Here is a 17,550-nt window from a genome sequence, read left to right as displayed (position 1 = left end):
TAGGACGTCAGTTTTGTTGTCTACCCCCTAAGTTATTTCACCTGGTTCTGAGCAAGCTGTAAAGGAAACCGAGGAGAAATTAGAAAGCGAATTAAAGCAGAAAAAACTAAAACTTTTCAAGTTTCACGGTGACAGTGTAGTTCTGTCGGAGATGGCTGAGGACTTAGAAGAGCATTCGAATGGAATGGAAAGTGTCTTGAAGTACATCAACAAACATTCTGCATGGGTACTTAAATGGAGTCACATTAAATCAGAACATGTGAGGGTGCCAGATTACAAAATGAGGCATTAAACGTACTACTTGAGTTTCGACATTTGGGCAGCAAAATAACTAATGATGACAATAAAGGGTGTTTATAAATTACACTACTGGCCATTAAAATTGCTACAGCACGAAGACAACATGCTACAGACGCGAAATTTAACCGACAGGAAGAAGATGCTGTGATATGCAAATGGTTAGCTTTGCAGAGCATTCACACAAGGTTGGCGCCGGTGGCGACACCTACAACGTGCTGAGATGAGGAAAGTTTCCAACCGATTTCTCATGCACAAACAGCAGTTGTCCGCCGTTGCCTGGTGAAACGTTGTTCTGATGCCTCGTGTAAAGAGGAGGAATGCGTATCATCACGTTTCCGACTTTGATAAAGGTCGGATTGTAGCCTATCGCGAATGAATGCGGTTTATCGTATCGCGACATTGCTGCTCGCGTTGGTCGAGATCCAATGACTGTTAGCAGAATATGGAATCGGTGGGTTCAGGATGGTAATACGGAGCGCCGTACTGGATCCCAACGGCCTCGTATCACTAGCAGTCGAGATGACAGGCATCTTATCCGCATGGCTGTAACGGATAGTGGAGCCACATCTGTATCCCTGAGTCAGCAGATGGCGACGTTTGCAAGACAACCACCATCTGTACGAACAGCTCGACGACGTTTGCAGCAGCATGGACTATCAGCTCGGAGACTATGATTGCGGTTACCCTTGACGCTGCATCACAGGCAGGAGCGCCTGGTGTACTCAACGACGAACCTGGGTGCACGAGTGGCAAAACGTCATTTTTTCGGATGAATCCAGGTTCTGTTTACAGCATCATGATGGTCGCATCCGTGTTTGGCGACATTGCGGTGAACGCACATTGGAAGCGTGTATTCGTCATCGCCATACTGGCGTACCACCCGGCGTGATGGTATGGGGTGCCATTGGTTACACGTCTCGGTCACCTCTTGTTCGCATTGACGACACTTTGAATAGTGGACGTTACATTTCAGATGTGTTACGAACCGTGGCTCTACCCTTCATTCGATCCCTGCCAAACCCTACATTTCAGCAGGATAATGCACGACCGCATGTTGCAGGTCCTGTACGGGCCTTTCTGGATACAGAAAATGTTCGACTGCTGCCCTGGACAGCACATTCTCCAGATCTCTCACCAACTGAAAACGTCTGGTCAATGGTGGCCGAGCAACTGCCTCGTCACAACACGCCAGTCATTACTATTGATGAACTGTGGTATCGTGTTGAAGCTGCATGGACAGCTGTACCTTACACGCCATCCAAGATCTGTTTGACTCAATGCCCAGGCGTATCAAGGCCGTTATTACGGCCAGAGGTGGTTGTTCTGAGTACTGATTTCTCAGGATCTATGCACCCAAATTGCGTCAAAATGTAATCGCATATCAGTTCTAGTATATTTGTCCAATGAATACCCGTCTATCATCTGCACTTCTGCTTGGTGTAGCAATTTTAATGGCCAGTACTGTAGTTACACGAAAGTATCCTTATGAAAACGAATTACAGAAAATTTACAGAAACGTTTGATACACTATTCAGTAGAGTATCTTCGTTTTATTAATTAATTATCAATGGTGCTACCTTCTGTAACGCGACACATTTCCCATCTGTAATCAATTCCCTGGCAAATTTCCTATGAAGCAAGTCTCGGTGTATGGTGGCAACTCCTCCTGTTATGTTGTCGCAGCTCATCGACGTTTCCCAGAGGAGGAGAAACAAACGGAAGTCCATACGGGCTGAATCAGGTGATTATGGTGGGCAGGATATTGTTCCACCACGTCCAATACAAGTCGGCACATTCCTGGGTAGGTATGCGGACAATTTCATAAACGATGAGGGGTACCGCGCCGTAAGTAACAGTTCCATCGAAGTGGTGGCTTGTCTTGCGATGTTTAGTCCTGATTTGTGTGTCAAGTGTAGCAGCGAATTTTAACTCGTGAAACAACAAACAACCCTGCGCACGCTCTGCACTATTGTACGACTCCGTGGTGATTGTTGGAATAACTCATTCGCGCATGCCACCTGGCGGTAATGTTGGGCACAGACAGTGTTAGGCGGCAGTAAAACTTGAAGGTATACTGCATTCAGTACTGTACCAAATATTTCTGTAAGTTATTTACCCTTTTCACTATTAAAGATTCCTTTGGCATAACTTCCGTTATTTAGGGAGCACAATCACTGACGACAATAAATGTATCACAGATATAAAGAGAAGAATAGCCTTGGCAAAGCTAGCTTTCCAAAATAAAAGGAATTTACTAACAGACAATCGTATAAGCCTAGAAAGTAGGAAAAAGTTTGCCAAAACTTTGGTCTGGAGTGTCTTAACACACGGATGTGAAGCGTGGACTCTGGGAAAGGCAGAGAAAAAGAGACTCGAAGCAATGGAAATGTGGATATGGAGAGGAATGACGAAAACAAGCTGGGTAGATAGAAAAACTAATGAATAGGTCTTAAGTGAATGAAAACAGAACGCTGCTAAATTAAATAGGAAGAAGAAAATCAAAAATGATAGGGCACATAATGAGACACAACCAGTTGCTAAAGAATGTATTTGAAGGAAAAGTTTTAGGGAAAAAACCAAGAGGCAGATCAACAGCAACATATTTTAGTAACATCAAAGAAGATACGGGGATAAAATCGTATGAAGAATTGATGAGGATGACAATGGAGAGAGGAACGTGGCTAAATCGTCAAGGCATAGCCTTTAGTTTATGATGATGATGATGATGATAGGTATAACTAGTCTATAAACACATTGTGTACAGAAGAAAAACGTTTCTGAAAATGAGAAATTTGCTAACATCGAATATAAATTTAAGTGTTAGGTAGTCTACATCTAGAGTGTAGCCTTACAGGGAAGTGAAATATGGACGATAAATTGTTAGACAAGAAGAGAAGCTTTTGGAATGTAATGTTGGAGAAGAATGCTGAAGATAAGATGGATAGATCTGACAAATAGTCACGAGGTGCTGAATCGAACTGCAGAGGAAAGAAATTTATGGCACAAACTGACTCAGAGAGGGACTCGGTTGACAAGGAACGTCCTGAAGAATCAGGAAGGCCACACTTTGGTAACTGAGGGACGTGTAGATGATAAAAATGTACAGTGAGACCTAGGCATGAATACAAATGGAATTAGGATGCGGTAGTGATGAAGTGCCTTGCAAGGAACAGACCAGCGTAGAGATGTACATCAGATCAGTCTTCAGACTGAAAACAACAGCTACTGCTACGTGACTGTCATACTATACTCTGAGGATTAAATAAATCTGCACAAATTTTCAAGACGAGTACTTCACATCAGGGCTAGAGCACTGCGTCATGTGAACACAAGATTGGTGAAAGCTTGTCACTCTTTATGTCAGTCTTTCCCTACATAGTGGGTCAACAAACTTACAGGGTGACAATTCTTGAGCTATATGAAAGAAACGTACATTAGTTACAAATTACGGCGTCACACACTTTAGTCAACATGCAATCGTCACTACAGATATTCCGATTTAGGTTATGACATGTTCGATATGCCTTCCACCATTGGTGATGACGTGGCGCAGATTAATAGCGAAATTCTGCATGACCCGCTGAAGGGTCGGGACATCGATGCTGTCCATGACCTCCTGAATTCCTATTTTCAGCTCGGCACTGGTTTTGGGGTTATTGCTCTGCAACTTTTCTTAAATGTCGACCCACGAAAAGGAGTCGCATGTTCTTATCATCCGGAGAATATGTCGGCCAATCGAGGCCCATGCCAGTGGCCTCTGAGTACCCCAGAGCCAGAATGCGGTCCCCAAAGTGCTCCTCCAGGACAATAAACACTCTCCTGCATCGTTGGGGCAGGAAACTGTTCTCTTAAATTTAGACCCACAAAAAGGAGTCGCATGTGTTCACATCCAGAGAATATGGTGGCCAATCGAGGCCCATACCAGTGGCCTCTGAGTACCCCAGAGCCAGAATGCGATCCCCAAAGTGCTCCTCCAGGACAATAAACACTCTCCTGCATCGGTGGGGCCGAGCTCCGTCTTGCATAAACCACATCTTGTCGAAATCAGAGTCACTTTGGATAACCGGGATGAAATCATCTTCCAAAACCTTCACGTTCTGTTCAGAAGTCACCGTGCTATCAAGGAATGTCGCACCCATTATTCCGTGGCTGGACACTGCACACCACACAGTCATCCATTGAGGGTGAAGGAACTTCTCGATCGCGAAATACGGATTCTCAGTCCCCCAAATGCGCCAACTGTCACGTGAAAATGGCCGACATCAAGAAGGCGCGTGCGCATGCGCCTATTAATTCCCATCATACCCCGGAGCCGACGGTGAAGTTTGAACATCCTAACGAAAACCGTTCAGAAATTATGACGATTTTATTTCATGTAGTTCTATAACTGTCACCCTGTAGATCAACGTTTAATCGGCATCCACGATACCTGATTACTTTCTATTACATTCCCTGAGTTGATGAGGTGGGTAAGTATCCTTGTGAGGCATAAACTGCAGATAGAGAACAGACAGGCCAGTACAAAGAAACTTCAGTATCGGCGAGAAGTGTCGTCACACAAGAACTGATCGAATATTTTTTTAACACGTCCTGTATACCCTGAAATATCTCTACACCGTGTCTTTTTTGACACCAAGAAATGTATAGTTCTGCAAAGCACTGTGGGATTAGACCGGAAACAGCAGTGCCCAACGACAAAATAACTCAAAAACCTGAGAGCAGACGACGTTTGCTGATATCACCGAACAGCTGACATAAAATATAACGTAAGTAAAATCAATCTCTGTAGTAACGAACTGTGTTTAGATCTACAAAGTAATTCAAACAGTAAATATGTTTTTATTACAGTGAGCTGACGATATTTTATATCAATTAAACGAAACACTGTGAATGAAAAATTACATGCTACTGGTGTAATATTCCACAGTAATTATTCTTTTACAAACCGGTTTTTGACTGTTATGCCATCGTCATAAACAAAGATAAATATGTGTGAACGAGAAGTTTTTGTAGGATCAAGATTTTAAACTATTGCATCTACAGAGTACCTCAGCTGATTTCCAAACATGGCACATGTTAATTTAGATTTAGGAGTAGAACTAGAGTAATTATTTTAGGAAAAGTCCGCTGTAATACTATTCAGCTCAGAAGAGAATATGTGACACATTAAATAATAATCGCATGATAAATTACAGCAGTGGTTCTGAGAAGAAAAATAAGTTGAGCAACATATAATAAACTTTGGTGACATGTTGCAAGGGCGTGACTGAACACGATTATCTTTTCCGTAATAGATCCACTATTACAAACACCTAAGATATTACAAGTGAGACTAAACAGGTAAGTGAAACATGATTACACAAGGTAACACTTTAACAGGGCGAGAGCACTACAGCAACTGAGGCAAAGGAAAACTTTGGCTTGTGAGTACGAGGTGGAGCTCGCAAAGTGGTGTTGGAAGGAATTACTAGCAGTATCTGCCGTTAGAAGTGGCGAATAAGGGAACTGTGTCTGACCATTCAGTACTACGTTTGGGCGAATTACACTTGTTCAAGGTAGTTTATCTTCCTTCTTTTGTGGATGTGATGCACAGCAATCCATGTTGCGAGTTGTAACTGTGGCCTTCTTTAACTAGGTGGTGTGCGAAAGTATTCTCTAGCTTATATGGTGTTCCTTCAGCTGGAGGATACTGCGCTGCCAGACTAGCCTATGTAGGATTTGCCACAATTGCGAGGAATGTTGTGTATTCCCTGATGTGCTGTCTTCACCACTGAGCAAAAACTGTCCAATAGTGTTATGTACATAAAATGATATTTTATAGTTCCCAGATTTAAGCTTTCTGGCCATAGCGTGAGACACTTTTCCTAAATATTGAACCGTTGAAACGTCCCCTTTGAACAATTTATACATGACTTTGTTTAAACTGACACACAATATTTTTAGGCGCAACGCAAGCTGACTTTCAGAATTCCCTACAGAAGAATGGCCCTGACTAACATTAAACTACACTTTTCACAAATCACTAAATCACTTACCTCACAAAAATCTTGGTTACTCGAACTACTGCAATACAGCAAGCACTACTACTGCCAGCTAAATAAAAGATTCAAACTATGGAAGGCACTAACTACTGATAGGGATAGTTAGCAAATGAAAGATATTAATAGAGAACAACCAATGTATTTACCTTGATATCATCATATATAAATATAGCAGTTCATGACAAATTTCAAAACTCCGCCATCTCTCTCCCCACATCCACCACTGCTGGCGGCTCACCTCCAACTGAGCAACGCTACGCGCTGTTCACAGCCAGCTGCCTAACACTACAATGGCGAGTATTACAACAATGCAAAGCACCCACAGACTGCACACAGCACAGCCAGTGATTTTCATACAGAGTTGGCGTTACCAATAAAAAAACCTAAACACCCTACTTACACCGTGCACCATTTATGGGGTCTTTCGAGCACAGGGTAAAGGAGAGGACACCAGGTTCTTTCTTTGTTTTTATGCATTATTCACCAACGCAGGAGCGTAGCCATTGCTTCATACTATTTGTTTGTATTTAGTTTGGAAGTTGTGGCTATAGTCTGTCTAGAGCTAAGAGACGAGGTATTGGCGAAAGTAAAGCTGTGAGGGCTGGTGGCGAGTCGGGCTTTGGTATCTCAGACGGTAGAGCACTTGCCCGCGAAATGCAAAGGTCACGAGTTCGAGTCTCGGCAGGCACACAGTTTTAATCTGCCAGAAAGTTTCACAGTTTATCCAATCTAAATAGACTGACATCGCACTTTTACTTTAATAATTTACCTCGTTTTAGTCTTCAATCAAACATTTGCAGTTCTCATCTTTGAAAACTCATGATGGATAAAAAAATTACCTTTCTTTAATGTTACGAGATAAGCAAATTTAATATAATATTCAAGCAATTATTTTTGTCTGTAAGGCCTGATGCTCCAGTTTAGCTGCCTACGTGCAATGGCAGCGTACACAATTAAAATAATTACTTTCAATAAAACTGTACCTCTGGCCTAAAATGAAATGGAAATTATTACGAGACGCCGTTTTACATTTCCTGCGATTAAATCCTTTCAGTACTTTCAGAATTAAATAGGTATGAAGAAATTTTTATCAATTTTAACAGCAAAGGCGTCGCTTCAACAATGCAATTACAAATGGCCAGGGCAACATTTAATTGTTACGTAATTAAATAAAGGGGACAGGGAAGTTACTTTCTTGCTATTAACAAAAACACATAGTGCATTAAATACTGACATGTATATTTAGCAGAAATTCTAAATACACTACATACAGTAGAAATAATTCTTTACAGACCGTAATCTAAACGCGACATCAGAACCAACCAGGCACAGAAGACAAAGAAGAAGAAGACAAGAGAAGACAATTAAATCTTTTTATATACTACGATACAGAGATAATAGTAATTACAATTCTCTGAGCACGTATAGCGGCTCCATTGTAGTCACATACCGATAAAGTGATTTACATTGCTTTTTTCCAGAAGCGATGCTATATGACGCAACGGCAGAAATCTCTCTGTATAATAATAAATATAGTAGAATATTAGACCCGAGTCGCGTGTTTCCTCATTCATAATGCATAAAATATTCTGCCAAGAATCACCGGAACAGTAAATTAATGCAAAACGAAACACGTTTGGTGACAAGCAGCAGATTTCACATAGCTGCGATAACGATTAACCCTTCCATGGTTAACATTCATTTTTCGTATATTTGAAAAATAAAAGGTCAAAAATTGTCATTCTGTGTGATAAATAATACACTTTCACTACCAAAAAAAAAATTTTTTGAGGTGACCGGTTTTGAAAATCGGTGAAGGGACACTTGTCCCCCACGAAGCTGAATAGATTCATGCTTTCCTGTGAACCTTGGATTTTCAGAGTTAAATTGTTAATTTTAGAATAATTTGATCAGGATTACAATTATGGAAAAAAGCATAACAAATCAGTAATAAAACACGACAGTGAAAAAACACGAAATATCGCAAGCGCGTTTTCGACATATCATCATATGAGGACGCCTTCGATGTAACACACACCAACGTTTTCTACATTCTATGAAGTTTTCTGAGGCGTACACCTGCAACTACATGAAAATTATGTACAAACCAGCAGAATTACTGGGTTATTTACTAACGCTTCAAAACAATGTCTGTGAGTATAATAAAACACAATTAATTACTTCAGGCAGCTGGGAATGGAGAAGAACGTGCAACTACATAAAAATTACGTACAAAACAGCAGAATTACTGGGTTGTATAGGAATGTTTCAAAACGACGTCTGTGATGTATGACAAGCCACAAATAGTTACTTCAGACATTCTTGGAATGGAGAATATGGTGAGTAGATCTGATTTTCATAGAACAAACGCGCTGTGCCACCTATAGACACACACCGATCCATTTCATCGCTCACAGCCTTCTATACGTATATCCACTCCATGGGCCAGGGTGGTTTTTTTTTTCCAAATTCCGAAAGCATCTCGGTAAGTGCTAACACTAGGCACATATAAGATACAGATGTCCCTGTGCTTAAATACGCCTATTACTTTAGGGGGAGATACGTATCCCATGAACCACGGAAGTGCTAACAAAAATCTTCTGGTCAATATATTGTGCATGTCCTTCCCTTCATAAAATAACAGTTGGTCAGGGTAAAAATTTGCAGCTATTATTAATGTCTCTTATTTTGACCTGCTCGCATAGGGTATCGCGCAGGGCGCTGACTTTCGAGATACGGAGGTGACCCGTTAGCCAGAGGGAGGTGAATCATAGGGTTGCACACTGGCCAACCTGAGCGTGGTTTTCTGGGGGTTTCCCACGCTCTTTTAGGTAAATGCTGGGCTGGCTCCCAAATTCCACAGCAGAGAGTACGATACACAACGAGGTAAAATGTGATGACACACACACAACAAATTGTGATCAACAGTGGGTCCACAGCTTTAATATGATTATTGAAACCAGTCATTCCACATGTCGATTGTAAAATATTTATTACGGTACCAATTCCGACATTTTTTCATTGTCAATCATTCCAAGATCGAAAAGTATACATTTTTGTTCATTGTGCGCGTAGTTTTTAGAGTTTTGTGTCTCACTCTGTAACAACGAAATCCCTGTAAGATCACTCTCTTTTACCACCGTCTGTCTGCCTGCATGACTAATAAGAATCCTTTTCCTCAGGAACGGTTAGACATATCAAGCTCAAACTTACGTCACATACTACGGCCTATGGTCCCTTTGCAGTATAATAAAAGCTTCCAGGTGGAAGCAATTAAAAGATACGGCCATTTATGTCGCAGATTTTGATACTCGAATTGTTATAGCGGAGCCAACGTAGCCCCTGAGGGCCGGCAACCCATATAACACCACAGAGGACGAGGTTGTCTATGCCTAAAGGCGTAACCGAAAGCACCAGTGTAAACACCGGCTATTTACACACATGATAATGGAAACAGACATTCCGAGCACTACTTCCTGCAGGGGGAGCTCGAGTCATGGCCTGCAGGAAGAAATCTGATTGGCTGGAGAAGGCTATTTAGGGGCTAGAATGAGGCCTGAAGTACAACAGTTCAAGTCGGATTTCGACCTCGACTACTGCAACCGTCGAAGATTACGTCTTCGTCTCGGAATCGGACTGTGACTAGTGTGTGTGTGTTACCACGAACCTTTGTGGAAAACAAGAAGTGAACTTTTGGTTTGGTTGCCTCAATTAAGAGACTTTTTTCGTTATTGCTACCTTTCGTTTGTACGTTCAGTAAACCTACATTAAATAAGTTGTGTTGTGAAAAACTGTGAATTGTCAGTCACTACACGAATGGCAAGAAGAAAGCTTTCAAAGTAGAAATGAAGGGAAAAATTAGAAAACTATTAATTTTTAATTTTATCATACGAAAAAATATTTCTTTTGTCATTTGTTATCCGTCATCGCAGGGTTTCGAAGTACACGTAAAGCGAAAAATTAGAAAACTATTAATTTGTAATTTAATCACACGAATAAATATTGCTTATGTCATTTGTTGTCCGTTATCACACTTGAAATTAAAACATTCTTTAAAGTCCCGGACCGATATCTTGCCAGTATCAATGTCGACAAGAGATTCTTGATTCCCAGACTGGATGGACTATCTATATTCATAATTAAGACTGTAAGGAATTTTAAGTGCTCGACTCCTACTCGCCCGTGTCCAGCTTTTAAGGTGGTTGCTGCTGTTGTGCTAGCCACGTGCCTCGTGTTCACACTGTGTGTCAAAGGGCAACTGTACGTTTTATACCAGCATAGTTATTTGGATTCAAATTGCTGGTCTATGTACGAGGAGTCCCTGCTTTGCTTGGGCTCAACCATTTCTTTCTTTTCCTTACGTTAGCGTAAGCATAAAGACACCACTTCTTGACACCAGTAACGATACAGGATACGAATGGACGTGTCGTTCACGGGCCACCTGATGACGAGCAAGTGTGGATGCGTATGTGGCCACCCGCTGATTTATGCGATTCTGGGTCAGAACATGCAGTACACGTGAACCCAATTCTTGTTCCAGCATGTCACAACTGGACGTTGTAGAGCAGAATTTTAACACCACACGGTAAGTGGGTTTCAACACCACAAGGTAAGTTTTTTTTTTTTAGTAGTGATTCTCCAGCAGAAAGAGGTTCCTTCTCAATGGTCTGAAGATAACCACACTAGTGGTCGAAACCGGTCACATTAATAAATAAATCGTGTTCAAGACTGTTTTTAATAGTAAATATTTGTAACTCATTGATCACTGCTACTCCCATAATGTATTCAAAAGTAACAAGGTAAGTACCCTAATGTTGTTAGTTGTAATCTACATCTGCATCTACATACATACTCCGCAATCCACCATACGGTGCGTGGCGGAGGGTACCTCGTACCACAACTAGCATCTTCTCTCCCTGTTCTACTCCCAAACACAACGAGGCAAAAATGACTGCCTATATGTCTCTGTAAGAGACCTAATCTCTCTTATCTTCGTGGTCTTTCCGCGAAATGTAAGTTAGCGGCAGTAAAATTGTACTGCAGTCAGCCTCAAATGCTGGTTCTCTAAATTTCCTCAGCAGCGATTCACGAAAAGAACGCCTCCTTTCCCCTAGAGACTCCCACCCGAGTTCCTGAAGCATTTCCGTAACACTCGTGTGATGATCAAACCTACCAGTAACAAATCTAGCAGCTCGCCTCTGAATTGCTTCTATGTCCTCCCTCAATCCTATCTGATAGGGATCCCAAACGCTAGAGCAGTACTCAAGAATAGGTCGTATTAGTGTTTTATAAGCGGTCTCCTTTACAGATGAACCACCTCTTCCCAAAATTCTACCAATGAATCGAAGACGACTATCCGCCTTCCCCACAACTGCCATTACATGCTTGTCTCACTTCATATCGCTCTGCAATGTTACGCCCAAATATTTAATCGATGTGACTGTGTCAAGCGCTACACTACCAATGGAGTATTCAAACATTACAGGATTCTTTTTCCTATTCATCTGCATTAATTTACTTTTATCTATATTTAGAGTTAGCTGCCATTCTTTACACCAATCACAAATCCTGTCCAAGTCATCTTGTATCCTCCTACAGTCACTCAACGATGACACTTTCCCGTACACCACAGCATCATCAGCAAGCAGCCACACATTGCTATCTGCCCTATCCAAAAGATCATTTATGTAGATAGAAAACAACAGCGGACCTACCACACTTCCCAGGGCACTCCAGATGATACCCTCACCTCCGATGAATTTACGTAACTGCAGCGTATTTTATTTGGTGTCTGCTTTCAGAGTAGTTAACGATGACAAAATGCCGAAATTACAGTCGCAATAAATATTTTTTAAGAGCCATAGGCGAAATGATTAGATTCAATAGCACAAATAGATGGCGTACAACTTGGCTTCCTTACGTTACCTTGAGGACTCTAGGGCCACGAAGGACACCTGGCAGCACAGCTAAATACACTAAAAGCTAAACTCCGTCCGAACAGGCCTCGGAAGGTCCGACGGTACCGACCGGCCGCCGTGTCATCCTCAGCCCACAGGCGTCACCGGATGCGGATATGGAGGGGCATGTGGTCAGCAAACCGCTCTCCCGGTCGTATGTCAGTTTTCGAGGCCGGAGCCGCTACTTCTCAGTCAAGTAGCCTCACAAGGGCTAAGTGGACCTCACAAGTAGCCTCACAAGGGCTAAGTGGACCTCACAAGTAGCCTCACAAGGGCTAAGTGGACCTCGCTTGCCAACAGCGCGCGACAGACCGAACGGTCGCCCATGCAAGTGCGAGCCAAGCCCAACAGCGCTTAACTTCGGTGATCTGAAGGGAACCGGTGTTACCACTACGGCAAGGCCGTTGGCAGTTACATACACTGGCCACCAAAAAAGGTGAAGCACGAAGAGGGGGAGGCGAAACGAACTATAGGGCTACAGAGGGTATGTAACGATATTTCTGTGATCGCAATGGCTAGATAAATTTGCAAGGAATTTGGCAGCGTGACGCCACTTATCAGTATGATGTTGCTCTCTCTCTCTGGCCTGGATGCACGCACTGGGTGTCGTCTAGACGTTCTATCCTCTTCTTGACACAACTGTTGTAAGTGGTTCCTGATACTCTGCATACTGGCAACGGGACGCAGTTGACATCCGAGCCGGTCCGACACTTGTTCTGTCAGGGGCAGATATGGGGACCTTGCTGGCCGCGGGAGTACCTCAACATGACGCAGACAGTTCGTAGAGACCGAGCGTTGTCCTGTTGAAAAATGGCATCACCATACTGTCACACGAGAGGTAACACCTGAGGACGCAGGTTGTATGTGAATTACTGCTGTGCTATCAGGATTCCCTCAGTCGCCTGGAGTGGTAACAGATGCTTTCCCACACCACGACGACCGCCGCGCCTCTCCGAAACACTGGAAGGAATGGAACGCCCCTCCGTGTCGCCGCCGTACTTGCCGTCGATGGTCGTTCAGGACAATGAGAAACCGCTCTCTGTCACGCTACCACTGCACACTCAGCCGTTTGTGTTGCGGTGTTATCGGTGGGCTGGACATGACACAGCAATTCCCCAGTCCGGCTGCTACTCGTCTCCCACCAGTGGTGCGAGATGACACAGACTGCGTTATGTATTCCCGGACGACGAAAGCACGTTTCGAGGCGCTACAGTGCGGTTGGTGCACACGGCGATCCCACCTCGTGTTGGCCAGACGCGGTCGACCGCAACCTTGACGGCCAACACGCGTGCCCTCGCGATCCCACGCAGTCCAGCGTCGCACCACGGTCACGTCCGAATGTGCCGCAAAACCCGCGGCAGGCACCTCCGTGTCCATCACAGTGATAACTCAGCAACTGGCCTTGTTAACGCCCTCGCGTACAAAAGTTGGACTCCTAACAGCACCAAACACGAACAGCACTCACGCACTTCTGGAGGCCGTTCTACCTGTCACGGAGAATCGCAGCGGTACTGATTTACATACCCGATGATGGCGCGGCCGAGGTCCACGTTAAATTGAACTCCGACCATGTCTCCGGCGTGTATCGCTTTTTTTGCCAGGTAGTGCATTACAATGAAATTTTCCCAAATGTTGCAAGGTGCAGACACCGCACCAGAACAGATAAACGCCAAGGGAAAGAAAATCGCTGTCCCATGTTGCGGTGTCGTGTTATGTGGGTACATAAGCTCATTGCGATCTTGTTTTGTATTTTGGTATTCCTGTTGCTATGCGGGTATTTATCGATTGTTGTTTTTTGTTTGTACTTCACACTTGCTATTTGAGTTTACATATTGTCATTTTGCCATTTGGAGATAGCGAGTGGTGCTGTCGACGCCACAAAACAAAGTGCCAAGTGCAACATTGGGAATATTTCTGACATGTTCTTCTGTTTGAGTTGAATAGAGGAATCATAGTAGTGGAGGCAGCAAAACATTTGCACCGTGTATGGGGATGTGTGTGTGTGTGTGTGTGTGCGTGTGTGTGTGTGTGTGTGTGTGTGTGTGTGTGTGTGTGTGGTCTTCAGTCCTGAGACTGGTTTGATGCAGCTCTCCATGCTACTCTATTCTATGCAAGCTTCTTCATCTCCCAGTACCTACTGCAACCTACATCCTTCTGTATCTGTTTAGTGTATTCATCTCTTGGTCTCCCTCTGCGATTTTTACCCTCCACGTTGCCCTCCACTACCATATCGGTGATCCCTTGATGCATCAGAATATGCCCTCCCAACCGACCCCTTCTTCTAGTCAAGTTGTGCCACAAATTCCTCTTCTCCCCAATCCTATTCAGTACCTCCTCATTAGTTATGTGATCTACCCATCTAATTTTCAGCATTCTTCTGTAGCACCACATTTCGAAAGCTTCTATTCTCTTCTTGTATAAACTATTTATCGTCCACTTTTCACTTCCATACATGGCTACACTCCATACAAATACTTTCGGAAACGACTTCCTGACACTTAAATCTATACTCGATTACATTAGAACAAATAAGCCCTCGGTCACAAATATTAAGTGAAAATTGACCAGGTTTCGACGCTACTATGAGCGTCGTCTTCAGAATTAAACTAACTGTTCTAAAACATATTAATTCTGAAGACGACGCTCATAGTAGCGTCGAAACCTGGTCAATTTTGACTTAATATTAGTGACCGAGGGCTTATTCCCCCCATGAACCATGGACCTTGCCGTTGGTGGGGAGGCTTGCGTGCCTCAGCGATACAGATGGCCGTACCGTAGGTGCAACCACAACGGAGGGGTATCTGTTGAGAGGCCAGACAAACATGTCGTTCCTGAAGAGGGGCAGCAGCCTTTTCAGTGGTTGCAGGGGCAACAGTCTGGATGATTGATTGATCTGGCCTTGTAACATTAACCAAAACGGCCTTGCTGTGCTGGTACTGCGAACGGCTGAAAGCAAGGGGAAACTACAGCCGTAATTTTTCCCGAGGACATGCACCTTTACTGTATGATTAAATGATGATGGCGTCCTCTTGGGTAAAATATTCCGGAGGTAAAATAGTCCCCCATTCGGATCTCCGGGCGGGGACTACTCAAAAGGATGTCGTTATCAGGAGAAAGAAAACTGGCGTTCTACGGATCGGAGCGTGGAATGTCAGATCCCTTAATCGGGCAGGTAGGTTAGAAAATTTAAAAAGGGAAATGGATAGGTTAAAGTTAGATATAGTGGGAATTAGTGAAGTTCGGTGGCAGGAGGAACAAGACTTTTGGTCAATTGAATGCAGGGATATAAATACAAAATCAGATAGGGGTAATGCACGAGTAGGTTTAATAATGAATAAAAAAAGTAGGAGTGCGGGTAAGCTACTACAAACAGCATAGTGAACTCATTATTGTGGCCAAGATAGACACAAAGCCCATGCCTACTACAGTAGTACAAGTTTATATGCCAACTAGCTCTGCAGATAATGAAGAAATAGATGAAATGTATGACGAGATAAAAGAAATTATTCAGGCAGTGAAGGGAGACGAAAATTTAATAGTCATGGGTGACTGGAATTCGTCAGTAGGAAAAGGGAGAGAAGGAAACATAGTAGGTGAATATGGATTGGGGGGAAGAAATGAAAGAGGAAGCCGCCTTGCAGAATTTTGCACAGAGCATAACTTAATCATAGCTAACACTTGGTTCAAGAATCATAAAAGAAGGTTGTATATATGGAAGAATCCTGGAGATACTAAAAGGTATCAGATAGATTATATAATGGTAAGACAGAGATTTAGTAACCAGGTTTTAAATTGTAAGACATTTCCAGGGGCAGATGTGGATTCTGACCACAATCTATTGGTTATGAACTGCAGATTGAAACTGAAAAAACTGCAAAAAGGTGGGAATTTAAGGAGATGGGACCTGGATAAACTGAAAGAACCAGAGGCTGTAGAGAGTTTCAGGGAGAGCATAAGGGAACAATTGACAGGAATGGGGGAAGGAAATACAGTAGAAGAAGAATGGGTAGCTCTGAGGGATGAAGTAGTGAAGGCAGCAGACGATCAAGTAGGTAAAAAGACGAGGGCTAATAGAAATCCTTGGGTAACAGAAGAAATATTGAATTTAATTGATGAAAGGAGAAAATATAAAAATGCAGTAAATGAAGCAGGCAAAAAGGAATACAAACGTCTCAAAAATGAGATCGACAGGAAGTGCAAAATGGCTAAGCAGGGATGGTCAGAGGACAAATGTAAGGATGTAGAGGTTTGTCTCACTGGGGGTGAGATAGATACTGCCTAAAGGAAAATTAAAGAGACCTTCGGAGAGAAGAGAACCACTTGTATGAATATCAAGAGCTCAGATGGCAACCCAGTTCTAAGCAAAGAAGGGAAGGCAGAAAGGTGGAAGGAGTATATAGAGGGTTTATACAAGGGCGATGTACTTGAGGACAATATTATGGAAATGGAAGAGGATGTAGACGAAGACGAAATGGGAGATAAGATACTGCGTGAAGAGTCTGACAGAGCACTGAAAGACCTGAGTCGAAACAAGGCCCCGGGAGTAGACAACATTCCATTAGAACTACTGATGGCCTTGGGAGAGCCAGTCATGACAAAACTCTACCATCTGGTGAGCAAGATGTATGAGACAGGCGAAATACCCGCAGACTTCAAGAAGAATATAATAATTCCAATCCCAAAGAAAGCAGGTGTTGATAGATGTGAAAATTATCAAACTATCAGTTTAATAAATCACAGCTGCAAAATACTAACGCGAATTCTTTACAGACGAATGGAAAAACTGGTAGAAGCGGACCTCGGGGAAGATCAGTTTGGATTCTGTAGAAATGTTGGAACACGTGAGGCAATACTAACCTTACGACTTATCTTAGAAGAAAGATTAAGAAAAGGCAAACCTACGTTTCTAGCATTTGTAGACTTAGAGAAAGCTTTTGACAATGTTGACTGGAATACTCTCTTTCAAATTCTGAAGGTGGCAGGGGTAAAATACAGGGAGCGAAAGGCTATTTACAATTTGTACAGAAACCAGATGGCAGTTATAATAGTCGAGGGGCATGAAAGGGAAGCAGTGGTTGGGAAAGGAGTGAGACAGGGTTGTAGTCTCTCCCCGATGTTATTCAATCTGTATATTGAGCAAGCAGTAAAGGAAACAAAAGAAAAATTCGGAGTAGGTATTAAAATTCATGGAGAAGAAGTAAAAACTTTGAGGTTCGCCAATGACATTGTAATTCTGCCAGAGACAGCATAGG

This window comes from Schistocerca americana, chromosome 10, assembly GCF_021461395.2.
Source record: "Schistocerca americana isolate TAMUIC-IGC-003095 chromosome 10, iqSchAmer2.1, whole genome shotgun sequence".
Classification (NCBI taxonomy): domain Eukaryota; kingdom Metazoa; phylum Arthropoda; class Insecta; order Orthoptera; family Acrididae; genus Schistocerca; species Schistocerca americana.
The sequence above is the reverse complement of the archived record's forward strand: the minus strand, read 5'-3'. Positions refer to the sequence as shown.